Genomic DNA, 24755 nt, shown 5'->3' with positions numbered 1-24755 from the left:
CAGTAGTTGGCTTTGTTAATGAGGAAGATTAAACCCATTATGAAACCAATTTTTTTCAAATATTTTAATTCTTTGTTTGGTATAATGCGGTTTCCTGAAAGAAATAAAGTTTTTCTCACATGTGTAGGCGAACGATTCGTCCCCCTCCCATATCTTGCGTTTCCTTGTGTATTTTATTTTAGGGTCAGTGCTCTGTTTATATTTAGGACCTCTGTTTCCCCTTAAGTCGAGCTGGCGAACGTGCTCCCGCGGTCGCCTCGTTGCTCGCCGTCCTGTGTGCTGTGTTTATGACCTACGGAGCGGCGCCAAGATGTCCTACACCGGCAGCTAAAGTGGTCGGACACCGGGGTGCGACACGGACTGTGCCCAGGCAGTCGAGCGTTTTGAGCGCCAGCGAGTGTGCGTGTGTGGTGAGAGCCCTTAGCGGATCACGAGAAAGTGTATGCGAGCGAAAAGAACGGCGCCGCCCAGGCGCGTATGTCGGTTTTGTACGAACCCAAAACAATAATTAAACAGTTTGTTTTTGCCTTCTCCTAAAATATCGTACGGAAGCTATTATTCGACCGTCCGTATTCAAGCAAGAAAACGACCTTAGCGAAAGTTAATTCAAGGAAGTTAACAGATGACAATATTTGTCGTGCTATTTTTTGTTGGTTCGTAAATATTATGGACTGCCCATTAGGGTCACAGAATTTTTCAGTTATATTCTCGTAGCTTGGTTAAGCCCACTATTTTAAGCGTTTATATATAGCCTGATAGTTTTTCCGCTGTGCCATCGTTTATGAAGTCTTCCTAACTTTTTCTGCGTAGATTTTTCTACTAGTTTCTTGTGGCGATCTATACCTAGGCAACACTTAAGAGGTTTTATTAATAGTTTTAACGCGCCGGCACTACACAGGCCTTGAAGCAGGCCCCATAGTGGAGGGCTGCAGATTAATTTTGACCACCTGGGGATCTTTAACGTGCGCCGATATATCGAACACAGGGGCGTTTCCGCTTTCAGCCTCTGTCAGAAAACCAGTCGCGAGTTGAACGTACCCGCTTCCCTGCGCCCAGCAGCACGACGCTTTAGCTTAGAGATAGAAAGCAAAGCTTTCTATCCCTACCCCCCAAGGGTTCTTTCGCGACCGTTGGTGTCACCAGAAAACTCCAGCGAACAAATAAAAGAATTTACTGGTACCGCCGGGAATCGAACCTGGAACTAATAGACTATCAAAGCGAGAGCCCGTTGTCTTACCGATTCAGCTACGAGCCCACGCAAACACGAGAAGACAAATGGTGTACTCACCAAGCACATCTACGGGTTTACCCCCTGCCTTCTCGCTGAATGCCACGTGAAAGCGTCACACGACCACTCACGCCCGTCTAGCGGCCCTGTGCGCACCTTGCTCATGTGCTAAGAGTTATAAAAATTAAAGGAATCTCACACCAATCCATGGAATCTCACTTTTAGTACGCCAATGTGCTAAAGCCTGTGGCCTCCAGTGTTCACGTAAAAAATCACAGCTCCTTGTCGTCCGCCCTCACGCCAAATCAAGGAATACATTCAAATACTCCTTGATGACCAGGCCATCACTCCAAACCCCAGCATCAAGATCCTGGGCCTACACCAACACCAGGCCAACACCAAGAGTGACGTCTCCTTGCAGCGCCTCAAAAACAGCATTAATCTAATCATACACATGATCAGGCGAGTTGCCACGAAGAAGCGAGGCCTAAAAGAATCCGGTACCTTTCGATTAATTGAAGCTTTTGTGCTCTCGAGAGTTACTTACGACAAACCCCTATCTTCTTCTCGACGAGGAAGACATAGAGATGCTTGATATAATGATTAGAAAGGCGGTTGAGCAGGCCATTGGTCTTCTCATGAGTGCGTCCACAATGAGGCTGCTTAGCACGGGCTCCACAACACGGTGGAAGAGCTGATAGAAGGCCATCTTTCTAACCAGAAGGTCCGACTCAGAACTGCGGTGGGTAACCGCATGCTTCACCAGATTGGCTGCGCAGCCCAGAATGTCACTCCGCTTGACGTACTCCCAGACTCTTGGCGACTAAAACTAAAGATGCTCCCTTTGCTTAGAAATATGAACCCCTCACATGACGAGGGTCAACGAAAAGCACGGGCTCAAGCGCTAAACACCACCCTCGGTGGGGCTCATGCAGTTATCTACACAGACTTCTCCTAACATCGAGGGCAGCAACACGCCATCATCGTGGCTACCTCCAGAACCAACCTCCTTGCGTGTACCTCGCTTAGGACCCAACAAATGACGGCAGCAGAAGAGGCAGCCATCACCTTGGCTCTCACTCAACCAGGGGTTCGGAGGGAAGTCACCGATTCCCAGCAAGCCTACTGGAATTACCAGTCGGGTTGGGTGTCCTGACCTGCACTGTGCGTGCTAAAAAACCACTTCCCAAACAGTCCCATTCAGCTCATCTGGACACCGCCTCACGCTTCAATGGAGGGCAACAAATACGCCCACCCAACAAGCCTGCGCTTTTACCTCCCGTGCTATGGAGCTGCACGAGGACAGTCACCCGCTTGTCACGTCCAGGGAGATAATCCAGCATTATCGCCTTCTGAGACAAACCGTACCTTCGTCTTACCCTGACCTTTCCAGAGAACAACAAACTACCCTACGGCTCATACAATCCGGGTTCCTTCCCACAGCCTACGCGTATTCACGTAATGCATTCGAATCGCTACGACGCTGAATGTAAATTTTTCTCAGAAGTAGGAATACTCCTCCCCGTAATCTGGGTGTGCGACTTTAGCCCTGAGCACCCTCCTCTCTTTCCGTCAACTACACAACAAGAGCAATAGGTGATGCTGCTGTACATGCCCTGTCTACCTACCCAGCTTCAGCGGGTGGACAGAACACAGGCTGCGGGGACTGCATATGGGCCCCACAGAAGAAGGAATCACTCCCCAAGGCTGCACTCTGGGCCGTTCAGAAATCTGAACAGCAGCATTTCTTCCTCCTCCTTCTCAGCGGCAAGTCTCGTCGCCTCCGTCGGATCCGCGGCGCAGAGATGGAGAAGTCAGATCGTCTAACACCGGGTTGGAGCTTACTTTGATTTTATAAAAAAAGTTTCCACTCTTGCTACACCAATACAGCTCAACCAAACACCGTTCATGCATAATGCATTGATTTAACCTTACCAAGAATATCTCTTTGAAGTAATAAATGGTGTGGTTAAGTGCATTTCACTTATCTCTGGTTTTACTATTTGTAGAGCGATGTGAGTGATTTTAAGTGACGTCGCATGAGTAATCGTTATGGGTGCCGTTTACAGCTTTGCTTTCCAACCACATTCACAGGGTGGATTGGCGCGATTTTTTTTTTAATTTATTGTAATGATATAGTAGATGTCACGCATGACTCAGTCCAAATCCGTCTTTTTGCTGACGATAGCATTCTTTTTTCTAACATTCAGTCCCAAAATAATCGGCTTGCTCTAAACGCGGTGCTTAGCAATGTTCTTGAGTGGTGTATAGTAAATGGGGTATGGAACTTAACTTGGACAAATCGGTCTTTCTTAGAATTTCCAACAAAAAAAAGCCCCTTCTGTTTCAATATTCCGTTTCAAATCATCCTTTAATTGAAGTTAATGAATATAAATAGCTTGGGATAACATTAACAAACACCCTAAGCTGGAATACACACATTGCTAATGTAGCATCGTCCGCTTTTCGCAAGTTGTGCCTTTTAAGGCACAAACTTAGAGAAGCTTTACCTCAGTTCAAGCTGTTAGCGTGCAACACACTCATACGACCGAAAATGGAATGCGCGTGCGTTGTTTGGGACCCCCATACAAAAACGAACATTAACTCACTTGAAAAAATTCAGAGACGTGCAGTGCGCTTCATATATTCAGTATATGGTAGAAATGTCTCAGTTACAAAACAATGCAAAACCATGGGATTGTAACCTTGGAATCACGACGAAAGTTTATTCGCCTTAAGTTTCTTAATTCCCTTATTAACCGCGGGCTCTGTCTTGACCCCTCCCACTTCGTAACCCCTCTATCAACGCGGCGAACTCGTCATTGACACGCGTTATCTCTCACGCCGTTTTTTGCTCGGACTGATTTGTTCAAATTTTCCTTCTTCCCGCGAACAGTCAACGATTGGAATAACACTTCTGTAGCGGACCTGCTATCAGTAGAGCGCCTTGAACCCAATGTTTAAAATGGATACCTGTCATGCTTTAATCGTCATATCCACTTTTTTGCGTATTGTTTTGCTGACCGCTTTGTTGCATTGCTTCACTGTTCTGACCCATTGTTGTTCTTCTTGTTTTGTCATTGAGTTACTGATACTATCGATGTCTTGGCTCATCTTGTATATTTTCCAGTATGTACACAAGATGCTTTTTATGTTGTTGTGTGTGTGCGATGTATGTACCCTTCCTGCTCGGGCTTATGGCCTGCAGTATTTCTTAAATAAAATAAAATTCTTAAATAAATAAGTAGCCTTGTGCTTTTTTAATCTTCAGCTTTTCAGCAATATTCTTGTGCTTCAGAAGCGTTTGTGTGTAATTTGTATAACTATACACTTTTCCGATGTGGGCACATAAAATATCCACTTGCGTTCGCAACAGATTGCGACCCACGTCTGTAGGGAGACGTGGTGCAGTAAAACGTCCGTAGCTGCCTTTCACACAGCGCAACTGGTCCCAGACTTTTTTTTGTGGGAGTGTATATTTGGCTTAAAACGTTTTGCCATGAGTTTATTTTGTGGCTTTTCGGATTTTCTAGAAGCAGCCCGAGCAGACAAAATGGTAACGTACCATCTAAACACACCCCGAGCCTTGTTCTGCTTTTGTTCGTGCTTCTCGAAAGGCAGCGTTCCACCACGGGTTTGGTTTCCGAGGGATTCACGCAAATGTTAGTCGGATGACCACTTTTGCAGCTGTAGGGAGTTCCTCACAGATGGAGGTATTTTCCCCGTCGAGGGATTTCGCTCATATGCGCCAAATTAAGATGCGTGTTTAGTACAAATAAAGGCGTTTGAATCCCCTTAAAAGATAATGGTATTTGTTACCGTTTCGGCACGTGGCATGGTTAAGAGCCATAAGTCATGAATTCCCGTTCGAACGCATAGCTCTGATCTCTCTCGGATGTCGACGTGCCAGTTCTGCCTTTGTCAGATTACGTTCGCCATTGCTTATCTCTGCCACCCTCCACAAAGACTGACGGCTCTAGTCTTATGTGCGCTTTAGCACCATTGGTTCGCGTTGGAATAATGTGGAACAACGTTACTAGAATAAACTCAGTTTGAAAGCTCCGCCTGAGAGGCGGGCCGCGTGGCGGGCGCGAGAACTAGTGGCGCTGTAGTCGAGTCTTGCGCTACTCTCGGCGCGTCGTCTGCTACTGCGGCGGGCCGCCGCAGCTGGCCGCAGCAGCCGTCCGCGGCGGGCCGCCGCCCCGACGTACCGCGGCAGCTTTCTAGTACGGCTACTGCTAAACTTAAACATATATCATCTTCCCGGTCGACAAGCTGAAACATCTTCATCCTTCCAGTAGACGTTACCGCATCCCATTTGTGCACTGTTTGAGTAGATATGCATACGATCGTCTGTATGCGCATTGACTTGCATGCGTTGCTCATTGGCTGGCTAAAAATCGACGGTGGGCCTATATTTGAGCTGTGTAGATTGCGTTTAACTTCCATATACGGGAGTTTCTTAGCGAGTGAGCATTTTCAGCGTAGTTTGGATGAGTACTTCGCTGTCGTATCTCGACGAAAAATGACCCAACACGTTTGTAAAAGCCGTGCATTTATGCCTGTGCAGCAACACGACAGTTTTTGTGAATCTCGTCTGTGCGAGGTTCCGTTAACCAGCTTCCGATCAAGAGTCCCTGTTCTCAATTTTTATATGCGCCGGGCTCGTTTCACCTCCTCCGGCCTCAGCGCTGTTTGTGGTGCATACGAGACATTAGATCACCGAAGATGAAAGTTCGCCTACAGTTCTGACTCTCAGTTCATCTCTCGCAGATGCACTCGACTTTTGCGAAAACACGTTAAAGCTTTAATCCACAATTTAAAGGTGCGGATTCTACGCCTAAGTTCATAAGGATCTTTGACCGCCTTTTTGATGTTTTGAACTCAAGAAATCCCTCCACCTGATCGTACAAGGCACCTCTACGAAACGCGAATGAGGATTCAATGAGGACTTTTTTAAAGGCTGAATTGTACACAACAGGACTCCAGAATGCACAAGAAAAATCAGCAATTGAAGGCCTGAAGAAAACCGTATTTTTAGGACTCCCCATACGTATGAACAGTGTCATGGCAACTTTTTACAGGCTTGTGGAAACAGGGAAGCTGCAGAATTTGCTCACGCACAAGATGCCTCAAAACCACCTGAAAGCATTTTTTGATTGCGTAAAAAGAAAGAGGTGTCAAAAAACAACCACCCTACTACCTTCCAAAGGAGCTGCATACGGCAGTTGTTTAAGCAATTCTATATTAACCGTACGCGATTAAATATGATCAAATACCCATTCAGCGAACGGGCGTAATGCGTATTCGCTTGAAACATTCCAAAAGTCAGGTACTCGGTGGAAGCAACAAAAGGGTATATGATTTTTATTCACCCGGAATTAATGCGAAAGGCCGTAGAAGGTGAGACCAGCCCGGCGCACATAAAAATTCAGCACAGGAACTCTACACCGGAAGCTGGTTAACGGGACCTCCCACTGATGAGGTTCACAAAAACTGTCGTACTGCCATGCGGGCCGGAACGACCACCCTCACGTGTTTTGCCTGAAGCCAGGCAAAACACGTGTTGTTTTGCCTGGTGAGCGTCGGCGCCTCCTTCACTCCAGAAGGTTTTCATTAAGCTCGTCGGTGCAAGTGTCAGTCGGTGCAAATGTGATGGGGGGTGTCAACTGGAAGGATGACTAATTTTGAAGTTTGTCGACTGCAAGGGTGATAAATGTGTAAGTTTGGCCATAGAGCTAGTAGAAAGCCGCCGCGAGCAACTCCGCGGCGGCCCACCGCGGCACGCCGCCGCCGCCGCAGTAGCAGACGACGCCGCGAGAGTAGCGCAAGACTTGACTGCAGCGCCGCTAGTTCTCGCGACCGCCGTTTGGCCCACCCTCCTCCGCTAGCGGAGATGCGGAGCTCCGAAACTGAGCTTATTCTAGTAACGTTGATGTGGAACACATCTAGAAGAGAGTGTGCTCATGTCTACTCCCCAGTTTTCGGTCTGCTTAACATTAAGCAGCATGGCATAGTACGTTTTCTAGCTGCGGAAGAGGCTGTCTTTTTTTTATTCTGTTTCCTTTTTTGCTGTTTTCTTCAAGACAGCTTCTTGTCACCTAGTTGCTGTCTGATTAGTAGCTTTTCTTAGACCTTGCCAACCCCCCTAAAATGGTACCTCACCCATATTGTGGTCATCGACGTTAATACAAGAAGAACGCGTTAATTATTCCGAATACCTAGTGCCATAGACATTACACACGGGGCTCCACGCTAAGAACGAAGATGAAGTGATTTCATTTCTTTCCTAAACGCGTTTGTAATACCGGTCAGTTTTCTCCATCAGTGGTCTGCTTCTATTTTTTTTTTTGTTTTTTGAAACGTCAAGAGAAGCGGTTGTTTACTACCGAGGGAAACACCACCGGTAAGAGCGCTATCTTTGAAAGTAGCGTGCTTCTTTTCCATGAAGTGCGGCCGGAAGTCAGCCTCAGAGGTAACAGTTCTCACTAAGCGCAATGGCTTGTACATAGCATCTTATAATGTTTTTGGTGAGTGCTGTATGAGGTGGCAGGCATGGCTTACATATCACGGGCACTGTTTATAGAAGTTCCTCTATCGATCCGTCCTCCTGTATTGATCGCGCTGCCTCCTTTTTCGTTGAAGCCACGAGGTTGGGTACATGCTTTTGTATTGAAGGGAGGGAAAAGAGGGGATGAGCTTCGAAATGGGGAAATTTTGCTAGGGACGCTGGTTTTGTCCCTATCCAGCACGCAGATGTTTTATACGCATGTTATGTTTTAATAATGCATGCAGGCGGCTGCTACAATTGGCTGAGTTTATGCTTTAGCTATATTTCGCTGAATGGCATACAAATCCTTCGCCAAGTATCCAGCTGCAGGAAGCGTGAAAGGCCTTGATTTTGTACAAGAAAGGAGCACTGTAAGATAACACATTTAATTATTAAAATAGCGTAAAATATAATTGACCGAGCGGAATTAAAACAAGAATACTAAAAATAGAAATTAAAATAATATTTCATGTGAACAATAAAAGTATTGAACGTCTAATTTTATTTACCGCTTTCACAAAAAAAGAGAATAATAAAAAAATTCCAAGAAGGCAAACAGAAACAGCAATAAAAAATACCAAAAAGCTTACCTCAGCTAACCATAGATATGCAAAGCCAAAGCTTGGCTTAGTCTGGTTGATTCGTGATTTCGCTTGGTTACACCTTGACATAGCTGTGTTGCCGTTAACGGCTACGGTGCCGTGGAGCCCTCACAGAAGGAGGCGCGGCCTCAGTTTCTGCTCCGTTCAGGTAAACGCCCACAACAGCGGCGGCCACCGCCGCTACGCAGCAGAACGACTGAAAACGGGGCCTTGTGCGCAGCGCCGGAAACGGGCCCGGCGATTGACGCGATGCGCTTCGATGGGTGTGTGAAAGAGGGTGTGTCTGCGGTCAAAAGGTGAACTTCCGCATCCGCGGCGAAACCGCTGTACGAAAGTAGCAAAGCTTCGCTTTAAAATACGCGGAAACGAAACAAGGCTGTAACGCGATGCTTTTCCCCAAAAATGCAAAACTGGCGTAGTCGAGGCGCTTAATGGACATGACAGCGTAAATACAGACAATTCAAAAGTTGAAAGGAATTTTAGAAAAAAACCAGAAATCCAGAGGTTAAATACAAATAAAATTGATACCTTATACAGCGGCCTCAGTAAGCAAACGCAAAAAAAAAAATGCCCTGTAAAGGCCAACTGCAACAGAAATGAAAAAGTCGGAAAACAAACCAACCGTCTACCTCACCCGTTCCCGCAAAAAGCCACAACGAGTGAAGCTAACACAATTTATTGTTATATTAGCGCAATTGGTTTATTGGAACGTAAAGAAAAGTAACCCATAATAAAAATAAACTAACAAAACACAATACCCCCAAAAAGTCGATCTGACGAAACCCGATCTTACGTAGCTTAGAAAAAGTTGTTGGGCGAGTTGTTGCATCTTTGGCGAACAAACACGGGGTTTGCGCGAGAAAGACAGCAAATAACGGTGAACGCGTCAAGCGCAGAATTTGCGCTTGTCCAGTTCCTCCAATATGTGCTTTCTTTTTCGCGCAAAGCCCGCGTTTGTTCACTCGTCTTACGAGTTTCCCGATCTAACGAACGATTTCGGGTCCCCCCTAAGGTTGTTGTACGGCGTAATTCTGGAGTGAACTAGAAGTAACGAAATAGATTCAGCGTCATTCCCTATTTAACCAACTATTTCAAACAACAGACAAGCTAGAACGGCACGAAGATTTTTGCGCCATATCAAAAAATGAACGAACATGTGCTTTTGATTTTCCGGAGCTCTACCAAATCAACTCAGCAGTCCCGTGGCCGCAGACCATGGCATCACGGCCAGCACGCTTTAAAAATGTTGCAGAGAAAATATGCGATCATCTATGCTGCTTCGTCTTGAATTGCACGGAAGAAAAAGAACCACCGGCCACTCCGCACGAGAAATTTGAGCAAGCCCTCGTTACGTGGTTCAAGGATTTGAGAGCCAAGAAGGTTCCGCTTAGCGAGGAAGTGGTACAACAAAAAGCGCTGGGTTCAGCGCGTCTGGTGGGGTGCTACTACTTCAGAGCAAGTCCTGGCTGGCTTAACACTTTAAGCGGGGGCTATTTGGGCATTGTTAAATTACCGGCAGGCGAGCGCCAGGGCCGCCGCAATTGCAATGTCGTGGTAGCTGCTGGTAGGCCAATCCCTTTAGAGACCGTCTTTATGGAATCACCTGATTGAAATATGCCAGTCCAGATTTTACGAAGCTCTAGATTTTACGAAATAATTCGGGTTTCCCGGTTCCTTTCTTTGATCGGTTCAATTTCCATCGGCGATGGGGGAGGAGAGGAATAAAGCTGTGTGAACAGCTTAACAAGTCCCCTACCCCCTCCTGGCTACAAGGATTGGCATAACACTCGCAACTGAGAATGTGATAAAGACCACATTTAATATACGGTATACAAAGGGAAATTGTAGCGAATGATAGTATAGCATACAGGAAATCGTGGGCTTGCGGCGCTGTAATAAACAGAAGGCGTACGCATAGCAGACGTTGCAATAATAGTTTGATACAAATTGTTGCGTGGGAGTTGCATGCGCAACGTTCTAACAAATAAATACAATATATATATACGCATATACACACATGTATACACATATAACCATTCATATACAGGGTGATCAAAGTTAAGTCGACAGGTTTTTCTAAAAATAGGTGCTTAGATTTACGCGAAGACGACCTCTACAGTGTGGTTATGCGCCCAGGGGGACAAATAATTAGGAGGTAATTATTGATGTAGGTGGCCTAATTAATTAAAATTTCTTAATTAACTTTTTAGTGGATGCAGTAACCAGGCATGTTTGTATTGGAGGGTTAGACGCAATCGTGTTTCTAAGCAGTTTGAATTGACAGAATTCTTCTAGCGCATCCATAGTCCGAGATATGAAATGGCGAAGTTTAATTACCGTTCGCATGATTACACATGCTAGAAGTAAACGCTGGCGCATAGCTCCTCCCTTTTGTTCTGTGGTTTCATAGCGGTTCCGAGTACTGCAGATTGCGATAACGCCAGGGAAGAATGAATGGGTGCCAGTTATCAGTTTTTCCTGTACGTCCACCCCTTTGTCGGACTAAACACCGTACACAGCAGACACGTCACAGAAGGGAGGAGCTTTGCGCCGGTGTAGACTGTCTATATAAATATATATATTGTAACGAGGGTAATGAACAAATGCAATAGACGCAACATGCCGTCCAGACATCGGGGTATGTGCCTCACCAGCATAGCCCATATAGGATTATGCCAAATCCCCACACGGGGATATCCTCCAAAGAGGTGTCAGGGAAGACGATGAACCCCAGGACATGCATGCGCCAGAAACGCGCTTGGTGATCGCAACGCTCAGACCTGCGTTATCCATCGGCTTCTATCCTGCAATTAAACAACCTCAACCGGCTACCGGCCGTTGAGGTTGAGATTTTCCCCGGTTGAAAGCGACCGTCCCGGTCGACGCCGCCGTATTCCGCGATGTGGTGAGGACGAAAGATGAGATGACAATGTACAATGAAGCACTTGCCGCCACATAGGATGATGATGCTGTAGGCGATGCTTGGTCCCGCGACACGACCTCGTCAAGGCACCGACGAAACGTCGAAGGTATCCGGAACCACGTCGGACTACTGGGCTGGGGACACGTCATCGTCGTCTGGTCACGTCATCGGGTCTTGGCGGTTCTGAATCGGCTGTCACGAGCTGGGGTCACGGGGGGGGGGACGTCGTCGAGTGCTGGTAGCAGCGGGGCTGGGGCTTCCGACGTGGGTCACGCCCCCTCGAAAATTGCCACGATGGCGATGAGGTGTGCAGCTGCGGCCAGCACGGGGAGGGACCCGCACACTCCACCAAAATGTAACGTGGCGGCAGGATAGACGACATGAATGATGAGACAGTCGAACGACCTATTTACAGATTATTTACATGGCGGCCAAGCCAGAGCCCGCGCAGGCAGAGCGCACAGTCAGATCTTCTTCTTCGGCGTAGGATGGGATTACCGATCCACGCTGCGTTACCCTCTTCATCGTATTCTCGTGACAATATATATATATATAAATATATATATATATATATATATATATATATATATATATATATATATATATATATATATATATATATATATATATATATATATATATATATATATATATATATATAGCGAATCAGAATAGGAAATGAGGGGCTCGTTGAAAGTAAGCCAGAAATAAGGGTGGGCAGTCAAGAAAACCTCGAAAAGCAAAGGCGACGATGTAGTACGTAACTGAAACAGATAAAGAATTTGGAAAGAAAGAAAGAAAGAAAGAAAGAAAGAAAGAAAGAAAGAAAGAAAGTGGAGAAAAAATGCCCGCCAGGTGGGATCCGAGCCCACGACCTCCAGAATACCGGTCTGGTGCGATAACCACTACGCTACCGGAGGGGCTATATTTTTCCCTCCACTTTCTGTGTATTTATGTTAAGTATTTTTGTTTCCTGCGCTTGGGGGTGGTAGCCAGCGCCACTCTGACTACTCGGGGTGAAGGGTATATATATATATATATATAAGGTAAACGATTAGGCTAGTGAAGGTTAAATAGTAAAAAGGGGCGCAATAAAAAACATAACAAGTTTACTTCGAAAACATAACTTTACATCGACGTTTCGGACGGGGACCGTCCTTTATCAAGAGTAATATTTTACAGAATGGAAGCGGTTTATATACAGTTCAAGCACTTGAGGTTCCGGGGCGGTGACATACGTTTAAGTTTGAAAGCGAGGAGGAAGAGAGAAAAGCGCATTGAAACATGAGAGAAAAAGCCAGCAATAAAGAAGCACAAACTTGAAAAGCATAAATATGTGAGAGAGGGGGATGGAAAGGCAGAGGTGGGGACGGGCAAACTAAAAAGAACCGAGAGGACACGACAAACAGAAGCTTAGGAGCGATGGGAGACACGTAATTGCGTGGTCGACAGGGATGACCCACAGGGGCGGCGAGTTGTACCTGCCCGTGGCCATCGCAGGCGAACAATATGCAAAAGTTGTTGTACGCGCGCCGCTTCCAAGACTCCCGTGCCAGGAGCGCGTGTTTTTCGTCGGCCCTCAAAGACGCACCGCCATCTACTTCCCCCCACCCTTCCTGTTCAGTTCGCGGTTCGCGGAAGCCGTAATGTGTCGCCGTGTCGGAGAAAACCGGGAAGAAACGGGCCGCCCCAGTCGCGCCGGCGAGAAGATAAGCAATCGAAAGTCCGAATGAGAGTGATTATGTCTGAGTGAGGAGACATGAATCACGTTGCCTGCAGAGACAGCGAGAATAGTAAGTCAACGTGAGCGATAGGGGGCACATAATTGCGTGGTTTACAGGGGTGACGAGTTGTAAGCGCCCGCGGTCAGCGCCCGTGAACAATATGCGAGGGGTGTCCTATGTACGCGTGCCCTGAAGACTCCCGAGCGAGGGGCGCGGGGTTTCGTCGGCTCCCGAAGATGATCCCCGATCCCCGATCCCCGATCCCGAAGATGATCCCCGAAGATGATCCCCGAAGATGATCGCCGGCGCGACTGAGGCGGCCCGTTTCTTCCCGGTTTTCTCCGACACGGCGACACATTACGGCTTCCGCGAACTGAACAGGAAGGGTGGGGGGAAGTAGATGGCGGTGCGTCTTTGAGGGCCGACGAAAAACACGCGCTCCTGGCACGGGAGTCTTGGAAGCGGCGCGCGTACAACAACCTTTGCATATTGTTCGCCTGCGATGGCCACGGGCAGGTACAACTCGCCGCCCCTGTGGGTCATCCCTGTCGACCACGCAATTACGTGTCTCCCATCGCTCCTAAGCTTCTGTTTGTCGTGTCCTCTCGGTTCTTTTTAGTTTGCCCGTCCCCACCTCTACCTTTCCATCCCCCTCTCTCACATCTTTATGCTTTTCAAGTTTGTGCTTCTTTATTGCTGGCTTTTTCTCTCATGTTTCAATGCGCTTTTCTCTTTTCCTCCTCGCTTCCAAACTTAAACGTATGTCACCACCCCAGAACCTCAAGTGCTTGAACTGTATATAAACCGCTTCCATTCTGTAAAATATACTCTTGATAAAGGACGGTCCCCGTCCGAAACGTCGATGTAAATTTATGTTTTCGAACTAAACTTGTTATGTTTTTTATTGCGCCCCTTTTTACTATATATATATATATATATATATATATATATATATATATATATATATATATATATATATATATATATATATATATATATATATATATATTGCTACGCGGCGGCAGGACATAGATGAGATGAACGATGTAGTGGGGTAGAACGATCTGTTTACAGTATTTACAAGCGGCCATTGCCGAGTCCGCTGAGTCTGCACGCGCCCTCTTCCACGTCGTCTTCGATGCCGAGCTCTGCCGCCATGGGGCATTGTCCACTGGTCCCGTGACACTACCCCCCCGGGCAAAGACGACCGTCCCGGTCGAGGCCATAGGGACACGACTCGAAGGCGGTGCGGTTGATTTCTTTCGCCTGCGAGGGTCCGAGTCGGGGCAGCTCGACCTTGTCTTAGCAGTGCTCGAATGCCAGCCGCAGTAGTGCACGCGGTTGCTGATAGGTTGAGCGCAATTGCAGAAGACGGGGGCTGTGTGGTTGGATGTGCCTGTACGACGCTCAGCTTTGTTATTGGGGCCTCTCAACCGGATAGCTCAAGGCAGCTGTTGATACACAAGCTGTTGCACCAGTATCTCAATTTTTCTTCGGGGCAAGGCTTTTCCCGTCGCGGAGAATCCGTCGGTAGCAACCAGTGCGGGTTCGATGATGTCGACGCACAGGCGGAAAGTTTGACGTCGATAGCTGCGGTGAGGAAGAGATGGGATGAGTATATACAGTGAAGTTCTGGCCGCCGCATATGAAGGTGATGGTCGTGATAAGCACCGGCCCCGGAAAAGCTGTGACCACCGCCGACCCCACGAGGCAGCACCCAAAACCCTCGGAGAAGCGCCGGAGATCTGGGAGGGGGAACGTCGTCGGCTCTACGTCTGGTCGTAGCGGGTCAGTTCGTCAGGTCTCGGCGGGGCATGGGCAGTGTTCACGGGGCTGGGGAATGGTCGCGTCAATGGCTCACCGGGGCTGGGGCGGGCCGACGCTTTCCAAGAGCCAGGGTGAGACCGCTTCATGAGTTGTGGCGAGGTGAAGCTCGGGGCCGGGATGGGACTGTACCCCGCACCTCGACCAAAATGTTACGCGGCGGCAGGCCATAGATGCGATGAACAATGTAATGGGGTAGAACGATCTATTTACAGTATTTACAAGCGGCCATGGCCGAGTCCGCTGAGTCTGCACGCGCCCTCTTCCACGTCGTCTTCGATGCCGAGCTATGCCGCCATGGGGCATTGTCCACTAGTCCCGTGACATATATATATATATATATATATATATATATATATATATATATATATATATATATATATATATATATATATATAACACAGAAATAAGGGTTGGCAGTCGAGAAAACCTCGGAAAGCAAAGGGGAGGATGTGGTAGATCATTGAAACAGATTAAGAATTTGGAAAGAAAGAAAGAAAGTGAAGAAAAAATGCCCGCCAGGTGGGATCCGAACCCACGACCTCCAGAATACCGGTCTGGTGCGATAACCACTACGCTACCGGCGGGGCGATTTTCCCATTCACTTTCTGGGGTATTTATGTTAGGTATGTTTGTTTCCTGTGCTTGGGGGTGGTAGCCAGCGCCATTCGGACTAATCGGGGTGAAGGGGACCTTCTTTTTAACCCCAGGGTCGTGACTCGAGTGTCTACGACATGTCCAGAGTGGTCGACCAGCTTTGAACCCTCTTAAGCTCCCTTTGGCAACAAGACTGCCAGAGCAGAGGCCCTCGCTATGCATGTAGCGAATCAGAATTGGAAATAAGGGGCTCGTTGAAAATAACACAGAAATAAGGGTTGGCAGTCGAGAAAACCTCGGAAAGCAAAGGGGAGGATGTGGTAGATCATTGAAACAGATTAAGAATTTGGAAAGAAAGAAAGAAAGTGAAGAAAAAATGCCCGCCAGGTGGGATCCGAACCCACGACCTCCAGAATACCGGTCTGGTGCGATAACCACTACGCTACCGGCGGGGCGATTTTCCCATTCACTTTCTGGGGTATTTATGTTAGGTATGTTTGTTTCCTGTGCTTGGGGGTGGTAGCCAGCGCCATTCGGACTAATCGGGGTGAAGGGGACCTTCTTTTTAACCCCCGGGTCGTGACTCGAGTGTCTACGACATGTCCAGAGTGGTCGACCAGCTTTGAACCCTCTTAAGCTCCCTTTGGCAACAAGACTGCCAGAGCAGAGGCCCTCGCTATGCATGTAGCGAATCAGAATTGGAAATGAGGGGCTCGTTGAAAATAACACAGAAATAAGGGTTGGCAGTCGAGAAAACCTCGGAAAGCAAAGGGGAGGATGTGGTAGATCATTGAAACAGATTAAGAATTTGGAAAGAAAGAAAGAAAGTGAAGAAAAAATGCCCGCCAGGTGGGATCTGAACCCACGACCTCCAGAATACCGGTCTGGTGCGATAACCACTACGCTACCGGCGGGGCGATTTTCCCATTCACTTTCTGGGGTATTTATGTTAGGTATGTTTGTTTCCTGTGCTTGGGGGTGGTAGCCAGCGCCATTCGGACTAATCGGGGTGAAGGGGACCTTCTTTTTAACCCCCGGGTCGTGACTCGAGTGTCTACGACATGTCCAGAGTGGTCGACCAGCTTTGAACCCTCTTAAGCTCCCTTTGGCAACAAGACTGCCAGAGCAGAGGCCCTCGCTATGCATGTAGCGAATCAGAATTGGAAATGAGGGGCTCGTTGAAAATAACACAGAAATAAGGGTTGGCAGTCGAGAAAACCTCGGAAAGCAAAGGGGAGGATGTGGTAGATCATTGAAACAGATTAAGAATTTGGAAAGAAAGAAAGAAAGTGAAGAAAAAATGCCCGCCAGGTGGGATCCGAACCCACGACCTCCAGAATACCGGTCTGGTGCGATAACCACTACGCTACCGGCGGGGCGATTTTCCCATTCACTTTCTGGGGTATTTATGTTAGGTATGTTTGTTTCCTGTGCTTGGGGGTGGTAGCCAGCGCCATTCGGACTAATCGGGGTGAAGGGGACCTTCTTTTTAACCCCCGGGTCGTGACTCGAGTGTCTACGACATGTCCAGAGTGGTCGACCAGCTTTGAACCCTCTTAAGCTCCCTTTGGCAACAAGACTGCCAGAGCAGAGGCCCTCGCTATGCATGTAGCGAATCAGAATTGGAAATGAGGGGCTCGTTGAAAATAACACAGAAATAAGGGTTGGCAGTCGAGAAAACCTCGGAAAGCAAAGGGGAGGATGTGGTAGATCATTGAAACAGATTAAGAATTTGGAAAGAAAGAAAGAAAGTGAAGAAAAAATGCCCGCCAGGTGGGATCCGAACCCACGACCTCCAGAATACCGGTCTGGTGCGATAACCACTACGCTACCGGCGGGGCGATTTTCCCATTCACTTTCTGGGGTATTTATGTTAGGTATGTTTGTTTCCTGTGCTTGGGGGTGGTAGCCAGCGCCATTCGGACTAATCGGGGTGAAGGGGACCTTCTTTTTTTTTTTAACCCCCGGGTCGTGACTCGAGTGTCTACGACATGTCCAGAGTGGTCGACCAGCTTTGAACCCTCTTAAGCTCCCTTTGGCAACAAGACTGCCAGAGCAGAGGCCCTCGCTATGCATGTAGCGAATCAGAATTGGAAATGAGGGGCTCGTTGAAAATAACACAGAAATAAGGGTTGGCAGTCGAGAAAACCTCGGAAAGCAAAGGGGAGGATGTGGTAGATCATTGAAACAGATTAAGAATTTGGAAAGAAAGAAAGAAAGTGAAGAAAAAATGCCCGCCAGGTGGGATCCGAACCCACGACCTCCAGAATACCGGTCTGGTGCGATAACCACTACGCTACCGGCGGGGCGATTTTCCCATTCACTTTCTGGGGTATTTATGTTAGGTATGTTTGTTTCCTGTGCTTGGGGGTGGTAGCCAGCGCCATTCGGACTAATCGGGGTGAAGGGGACCTTCTTTTTAACCCCCGGGTCGTGACTCGAGTGTCTACGACATGTCCAGAGTGGTCGACCAGCTTTGAACCCTCTTAAGCTCCCTTTGGCAACAAGACTGCCAGAGCAGAGGCCCTCGCTATGCATGTAGCGAATCAGAATTGGAAATGAGGGGCTCGTTGAAAATAACACAGAAATAAGGGTTGGCAGTCGAGAAAACCTCGGAAAGCAAAGGGGAGGATGTGGTAGATCATTGAAACAGATTAAGAATTTGGAAAGAAAGAAAGAAAGTGAAGAAAAAATGCCCGCCAGGTGGGATCCGAACCCACGACCTCCAGAATACCGGTCTGGTGCGATAACCACTACGCTACCGGCGGGGCGATTTTCCCATTCACTTTCTGGGGTATTTATGTTAGGTATGTTTGTTTCCTGTGCTTGGGGGTGGTAGCCAGCGCCATTCGGACTAATCGGGGTGAAGGGGACCTTCTTTTTAACCCCCGGGTCGTGACTCGAGTGTCTACGACATGTCCAGAGTGGTCGACCAGCTTTGAACCCTCTTAAGCTCCCTTTGGCAACAAGACTGCCAGAGCAGAGGCCCTCGCTATGCATGTAGCGAATCAGAATTGGAAATGAGGGGCTCGTTGAAAATAACACAGAAATAAGGGTTGGCAGTCGAGAAAACCTCGGAAAGCAAAGGGGAGGATGTGGTAGATCATTGAAACAGATTAAGAATTTGGAAAGAAAGAAAGAAAGTGAAGAAAAAATGCCCGCCAGGTGGGATCCGAACCCACGACCTCCAGAATACCGGTCTGGTGCGATAACCACTACGCTACCGGCGGGGCGATTTTCCCATTCACTTTCTGGGGTATTTATGTTAGGTATGTTTGTTTCCTGTGCTTGGGGGTGGTAGCCAGCGCCACTCGGACTAATCGGGGTGAAGGGGACCTTCTTTTTAACCCCCGGGTCGTGACTCGAGTGTCTACGACATGTCCAGAGTGGTCGACCAGCTTTGAACCCTCTTAAGCTCCCTTTGGCAACAAGACTGCCAGAGCAGAGGCCCTCGCTATGCATGTAGCGAATCAGAATTGGAAATGAGGGGCTCGTTGAAAATAACACAGAAATAAGGGTTGGCAGTCGAGAAAACCTCGGAAAGCAAAGGGGAGGATGTGGTAGATCATTGAAACAGATTAAGAATTTGGAAAGAAAGAAAGAAAGTGAAGAAAAAATGCCCGCCAGGTGGGATCCGAACCCACGACCTCCAGAATACCGGTCTGGTGCGATAACCACTACGCTACCGGCGGGGCGATTTTCCCATTCACTTTCTGGGGTATTTATGTTAGGTATGTTTGTTTCCTGTGCTTGGGGGTGGTAGCCAGCGCCATTCGGACTAATCGGGGTGAAGGGGACCTTCTTTTTTTTTTTTAACCCCCGGGTCGTGACTCGAGTGTCTACGACATGTCCAGAGTGGTCGACCAGCTTTGAACCCTCTTAAGCTCCCTTTGGCAACAAGACTGCCAGAGCAGAGGCCCTCGCTATGCATGTAGCGAATCAGAATTGGAAATGAGGGGCTCGTTGAAAATAACACAGAAATAAGGGTTGGCAGTCGAGAAAACCTCGGAAAGCAAAGGGGAGGATGTGGTAGATCATTGAAACAGATTAAGAATTTGGAAAGAAAGAAAGAAAGTGAAGAAAAAATGCCCGCCAGGTGGGATCCGAACCCACGACCTCCAGAATACCGGTCTGGTGCGATAACCACTACGCTACCGGCGGGGCGATTTTCCCATTCACTTTCTGGGGTATTTATGTTAGGTATGTTTGTTTCCTGTGCTTGGGGGTGGTAGCCAGCGCCATTCGGACTAATCGGGGTGAAGGGGACCTTCTTTTTTTTTTTTAACCCCCGGGTCGTGACTCGAGTGTCTACGACATGTCCAGAGTGGTCGACCAGCTTTGAACCCTCTTAAGCTCCCTTTGGCAACAAGACTGCCAGAGCAGAGGCCCTCGCTATGCATGTAGCGAATCAGAATTGGAAATGAGGGGCTCGTTGAAAATAACACAGAAATAAGGGTTGGCAGTCGAGAAAACCTCGGAAAGCAAAGGGGAGGATGTGGTAGATCATTGAAACAGATTAAGAATTTGGAAAGAAAGAAAGAAAGTGAAGAAAAAATGCCCGCCAGGTGGGATCCGAACCCACGACCTCCAGAATACCGGTCTGGTGCGATAACCACTACGCTACCGGCGGGGCGATTTTCCCATTCACTTTCTGGGGTATTTATGTTAGGTATGTTTGTTTCCTGTGCTTGGGGGTGGTAGCCATGTCGTAGACACTCGAGTCACGACCCGGGGGTTAAAAAGAAGGTCCCCTTCACCCCGATTAGTCCGAATGGCGCTGGCTACCACCCCCAAGCACAGGAAACAAACATACCTAACATAAATACCCCAGAAAGTGAATGGGAAAATTGCCCCGCCGGTAGCGTAGTGGTTATCGCACCAGACCGGTATTCTGGAGGTCGTGGGTTCGGATCCCACCTGGCGGGCATTTTTTCTTCACTTTCTTTCTTTCTTTCCAAATTCTTAATCTGTTTCAATGATCTACCACATCCTCCCCTTTGCTTTCCGAGGTTTTCTCGACTGCCAACCCTTATTTCTGTGTTATTTTCAACGAGCCCCTCATTTCCAATTCTGATTCGCTACATGCATAGCGAGGGCCTCTGCTCTGGCAGTCTTGTTGCCAAAGGGAGCTTAAGAGGGTTCAAAGCTGGTCGACCACTCTGGACATGTCGTAGACACTCGAGTCACGACCCGGGGGTTAAAAAGAAGGTCCCCTTCACCCCGATTAGTCCGAATGGCGCTGGCTACCACCCCCAAGCACAGGAAACAAACATACCTAACATAAATACCCCAGAAAGTGAATGGGAAAATCGCCCCGCCGGTAGCGTAGTGGTTATCGCACCAGACCGGTATTCTGGAGGTCGTGGGTTCGGATCCCACCTGGCGGGCATTTTTTCTTCACTTTCTTTCTTTCCAAATTCTTAATCTGTTTCAATGATCTACCACATCCTCCCCTTTGCTTTCCGAGGTTTTCTCGACTGCCAACCCTTATTTCTGTGTTATTTTCAACGAGCCCCTCATTTCCAATTCTGATTCGCTACATGCATAGCGAGGGCCTCTGCTCTGGCAGTCTTGTTGCCAAAGGGAGCTTAAGAGGGTTCAAAGCTGGTCGACCACTCTGGACATGTCGTAGACACTCGAGTCACGACCCGGGGGTTAAAAAGAAGGTCCCCTTCACCCCGATTAGTCCGAATGGCGCTGGCTACCACCCCCAAGCACAGGAAACAAACATACCTAACATAAATACCCCAGAAAGTGAATGGGAAAATCGCCCCGCCGGTAGCGTAGTGGTTATCGCACCAGACCGGTATTCTGGAGGTCGTGGGTTCGGATCCCACCTGGCGGGCATTTTTTCTGTCACTTTCTTTCTTTCTTTCCAAATTCTTAATCTGTTTCAATGATCTACCACAACCTCCCCTTTGCTTTCCGAGGTTTTCTCGACTGCCAACCCTTATTTCTGTGTTATTTTCAACGAGCCCCTCATTTCCAATTCTGATTCGCTACATGCATAGCGAGGGCCTCTGCTCTGGCAGTCTTGTTGCCAAAGGGAGCTTAAGAGGGTTCAAAGCTGGTCGACCACTCTGGACATGTCGTAGACACTCGAGTCACGACCCGGGGGTTAAAAAGAAGGTCCCCTTCACCCCGATTAGTCCGAATGGCGCTGGCTACCACCCCCAAGCACAGGAAACAAACATACCTAACATAAATACCCCAGAAAGTGAATGGGAAAATCGCCCCGCCGGTAGCGTAGTGGTTATCGCACCAGACATGTATTCTGGAGGTCGTGGGTTCGGATCCCACCTGGCGGGCATTTTTTCTTCACTTTCTTTCTTTCTTTCCAAATTCTTAATCTGTTTCAATGATCTACCACATCCTCCCCTTTGCTTTCCGAGGTTTTCTCGACTGCCAACCCTTATTTCTGTGTTATTTTCAACGAGCCCCTCATTTCCAATTCTGATTCGCTACATGCATAGCGAGGGCCTCTGCTCTGGCAGTCTTGTTGCCAAAGGGAGCTTAAGAGGGTTCAAAGCTGGTCGACCACTCTGGACATGTCGTAGACACTCGAGTCACGACCCGGGGGTTAAAAAGAAGGTCCCCTTCACCCCGATTAGTCCGAATGGCGCTGGCTACCACCCCCAAGCACAGGAAACAAACATACCTAACATAAATACCCCAGAAAGTGAATGGGAAAATCGCCCCGCCGGTAGCGTAGTGGTTATCGCACCAGACCGGTATTCTGGAGGTCGTGGGTTCGGACCCCACCTGGCGGGCATTTTTTCTTCACTTTCTTTCTTTCTTTCCAAATTCTTAATCTGTTTCAATGATCTACCACATCCTCCCCTTTGCTTTCCGAGGTTTTCTCGACTGCCAACCCTTATTTCTGTGTTATTTTCAACGAGCCCCTCATTTCCAATTCTGATTCGCTACATGCATAGCGAGGGCCTCTGCTCTGGCAGTCTTGTTGCCAAAGGGAGCTTAAGAGGGTTCAAAGCTGGTCGACCACTCTGGACATGTCGTAGACACTCGAGTCACGACCCGGGGGTTAAAAAGAAGGTCCCCTTCACCCCGATTAGTCCGAATGGCGCTGGCTACCACCCCCAAGCACAGGAAACAAACATACCTAACATAAATACCCCAGAAAGTGAATGGGAAAATCGCCCCGCCGGTAGCGTAGTGGTTATCGCACCAGACCGGTATTCTGGAGGTCGTGGGTTCGGATCCCACCTGGCGGGCATTTTTTCTTCACTTTCTTTCTTTCTTTCCAAATTCTTAATCTGTTTCAATGATCTACCACATCCTCCCCTTTGCTTTCCGAGGTTTTCTCGACTGCCAACCCTTATTTCTGTGTTATTTTCAACGAGCCCCTCATTTCCAATTCTGATTCGCTACATGCATAGCGAGGGCCTCTGCTCTGGCAGTCTTGTTGCCAAAGGGAGCTTAAGAGGGTTCAAAGCTGGTCGACCACTCTGGACATGTCGTAGACACTCGAGTCACGACCCGGGGGTTAAAAAGAAGGTCCCCTTCACCCCGATTAGTCCGAATGGCGCTGGCTACCACCCCCAAGCACAGGAAACAAACATACCTAACATAAATACCCCAGAAAGTGAATGGGAAAATCGCCCCGCCGGTAGCGTAGTGGTTATCGCACCAGACCGGTATTCTGGAGGTCGTGGGTTCGGATCCCACCTGGCGGGCATTTTTTCTTCACTTTCTTTCTTTCTTTCCAAATTCTTAATCTGTTTCAATGATCTACCACATCCTCCCCTTTGCTTTCCGAGGTTTTCTCGACTGCCAACCCTTATTTCTGTGTTATTTTCAACGAGCCCCTCATTTCCAATTCTGATTCGCTACATGCATAGCGAGGGCCTCTGCTCTGGCAGTCTTGTTGCCAAAGGGAGCTTAAGAGGGTTCAAAGCTGGTCGACCACTCTGGACATGTCGTAGACACTCGAGTCACGACCCGGGGGTTAAAAAGAAGGTCCCCTTCACCCCGATTAGTCCGAATGGCGCTGGCTACCACCCCCAAGCACAGGAAACAAACATACCTAACATAAATACCCCAGAAAGTGAATGGGAAAATCGCCCCGCCGGTAGCGTAGTGGTTATCGCACCAGACCGGAATTCTGGAGGTCGTGGGTTCGGATCCCACCTGGCGGGCATTTTTTCTTCACTTTCTTTCTTTCTTTCCAAATTCTTAATCTGTTTCAATGATCTACCACATCCTCCCCTTTGCTTTCCGAGGTTTTCTCGACTGCCAACCCTTATTTCTGTGTTATTTTCAACGAGCCCCTCATTTCCAATTCTGATTCGCTACATGCATAGCGAGGGCCTCTGCTCTGGCAGTCTTGTTGCCAAAGGGAGCTTAAGAGGGTTCAAAGCTGGTCGACCACTCTGGACATGTCGTAGACACTCGAGTCACGACCCGGGGGTTAAAAAGAAGGTCCCCTTCACCCCGATTAGTCCGAATGGCGCTGGCTACCACCCCCAAGCACAGGAAACAAACATACCTAACATAAATACCCCAGAAAGTGAATGGGAAAATCGCCCCGCCGGTAGCGTAGTGGTTATCGCACCAGACCGGTATTCTGGAGGTCGTGGGTTCGGATCCCACCTGGCGGGCATTTTTTCTTCACTTTCTTTCTTTCTTTCCAAATTCTTAATCTGTTTCAATGATCTACCACATCCTCCCCTTTGCTTTCCGAGGTTTTCTCGACTGCCAACCCTTATTTCTGTGTTATTTTCAACGAGCCCCTCATTTCCAATTCTGATTCGCTACATGCATAGCGAGGGCCTCTGCTCTGGCAGTCTTGTTGCCAAAGGGAGCTTAAGAGGGTTCAAAGCTGGTCGACCACTCTGGACATGTCGTAGACACTCGAGTCACGACCCGGGGGTTAAAAAGAAGGTCCCCTTCACCCCGATTAGTCCGAATGGCGCTGGCTACCACCCCCAAGCACAGGAAACAAACATACCTAACATAAATACCCCAGAAAGTGAATGGGAAAATCGCCCCGCCGGTAGCGTAGTGGTTATCGCACCAGACCGGTATTCTGGAGGTCGTGGGTTCGGATCCCACCTGGCGGGCATTTTTTCTGTCACTTTCTTTCTTTCTTTCCAAATTCTTAATCTGTTTCAATGATCTACCACAACCTCCCCTTTGCTTTCCGAGGTTTTCTCGACTGCCAACCCTTATTTCTGTGTTATTTTCAACGAGCCCCTCATTTCCAATTCTGATTCGCTACATGCATAGCGAGGGCCTCTGCTCTGGCAGTCTTGTTGCCAAAGGGAGCTTAAGAGGGTTCAAAGCTGGT

The 24755-nt window shown here is 48.2% G+C and overlaps 1 non-coding gene across 1 annotated transcript; it reads left to right on the top strand.

The window, feature by feature from the left end:
- The first annotated feature begins 23531 nt into the window (after positions 1-23531).
- Trnas-gga (transfer RNA serine (anticodon GGA)) lies at positions 23532-23604 on the top strand. The gene has a single exon. It is a non-coding gene; the product is annotated as a tRNA-Ser (tRNA).
- The last annotated feature ends 1151 nt before the right edge of the window (positions 23605-24755 follow it).

Source organism: Haemaphysalis longicornis, unplaced genomic scaffold, assembly GCF_048455015.1.
Source record: "Haemaphysalis longicornis isolate Haplotype H1 unplaced genomic scaffold, Haemaphysalis longicornis Haplotype H1 scaffold_1, whole genome shotgun sequence".
Taxonomy (NCBI): domain Eukaryota; kingdom Metazoa; phylum Arthropoda; class Arachnida; order Ixodida; family Ixodidae; genus Haemaphysalis; species Haemaphysalis longicornis.
The sequence above is the reverse complement of the archived record's forward strand: the minus strand, read 5'-3'. Positions and strand labels throughout refer to the sequence as shown.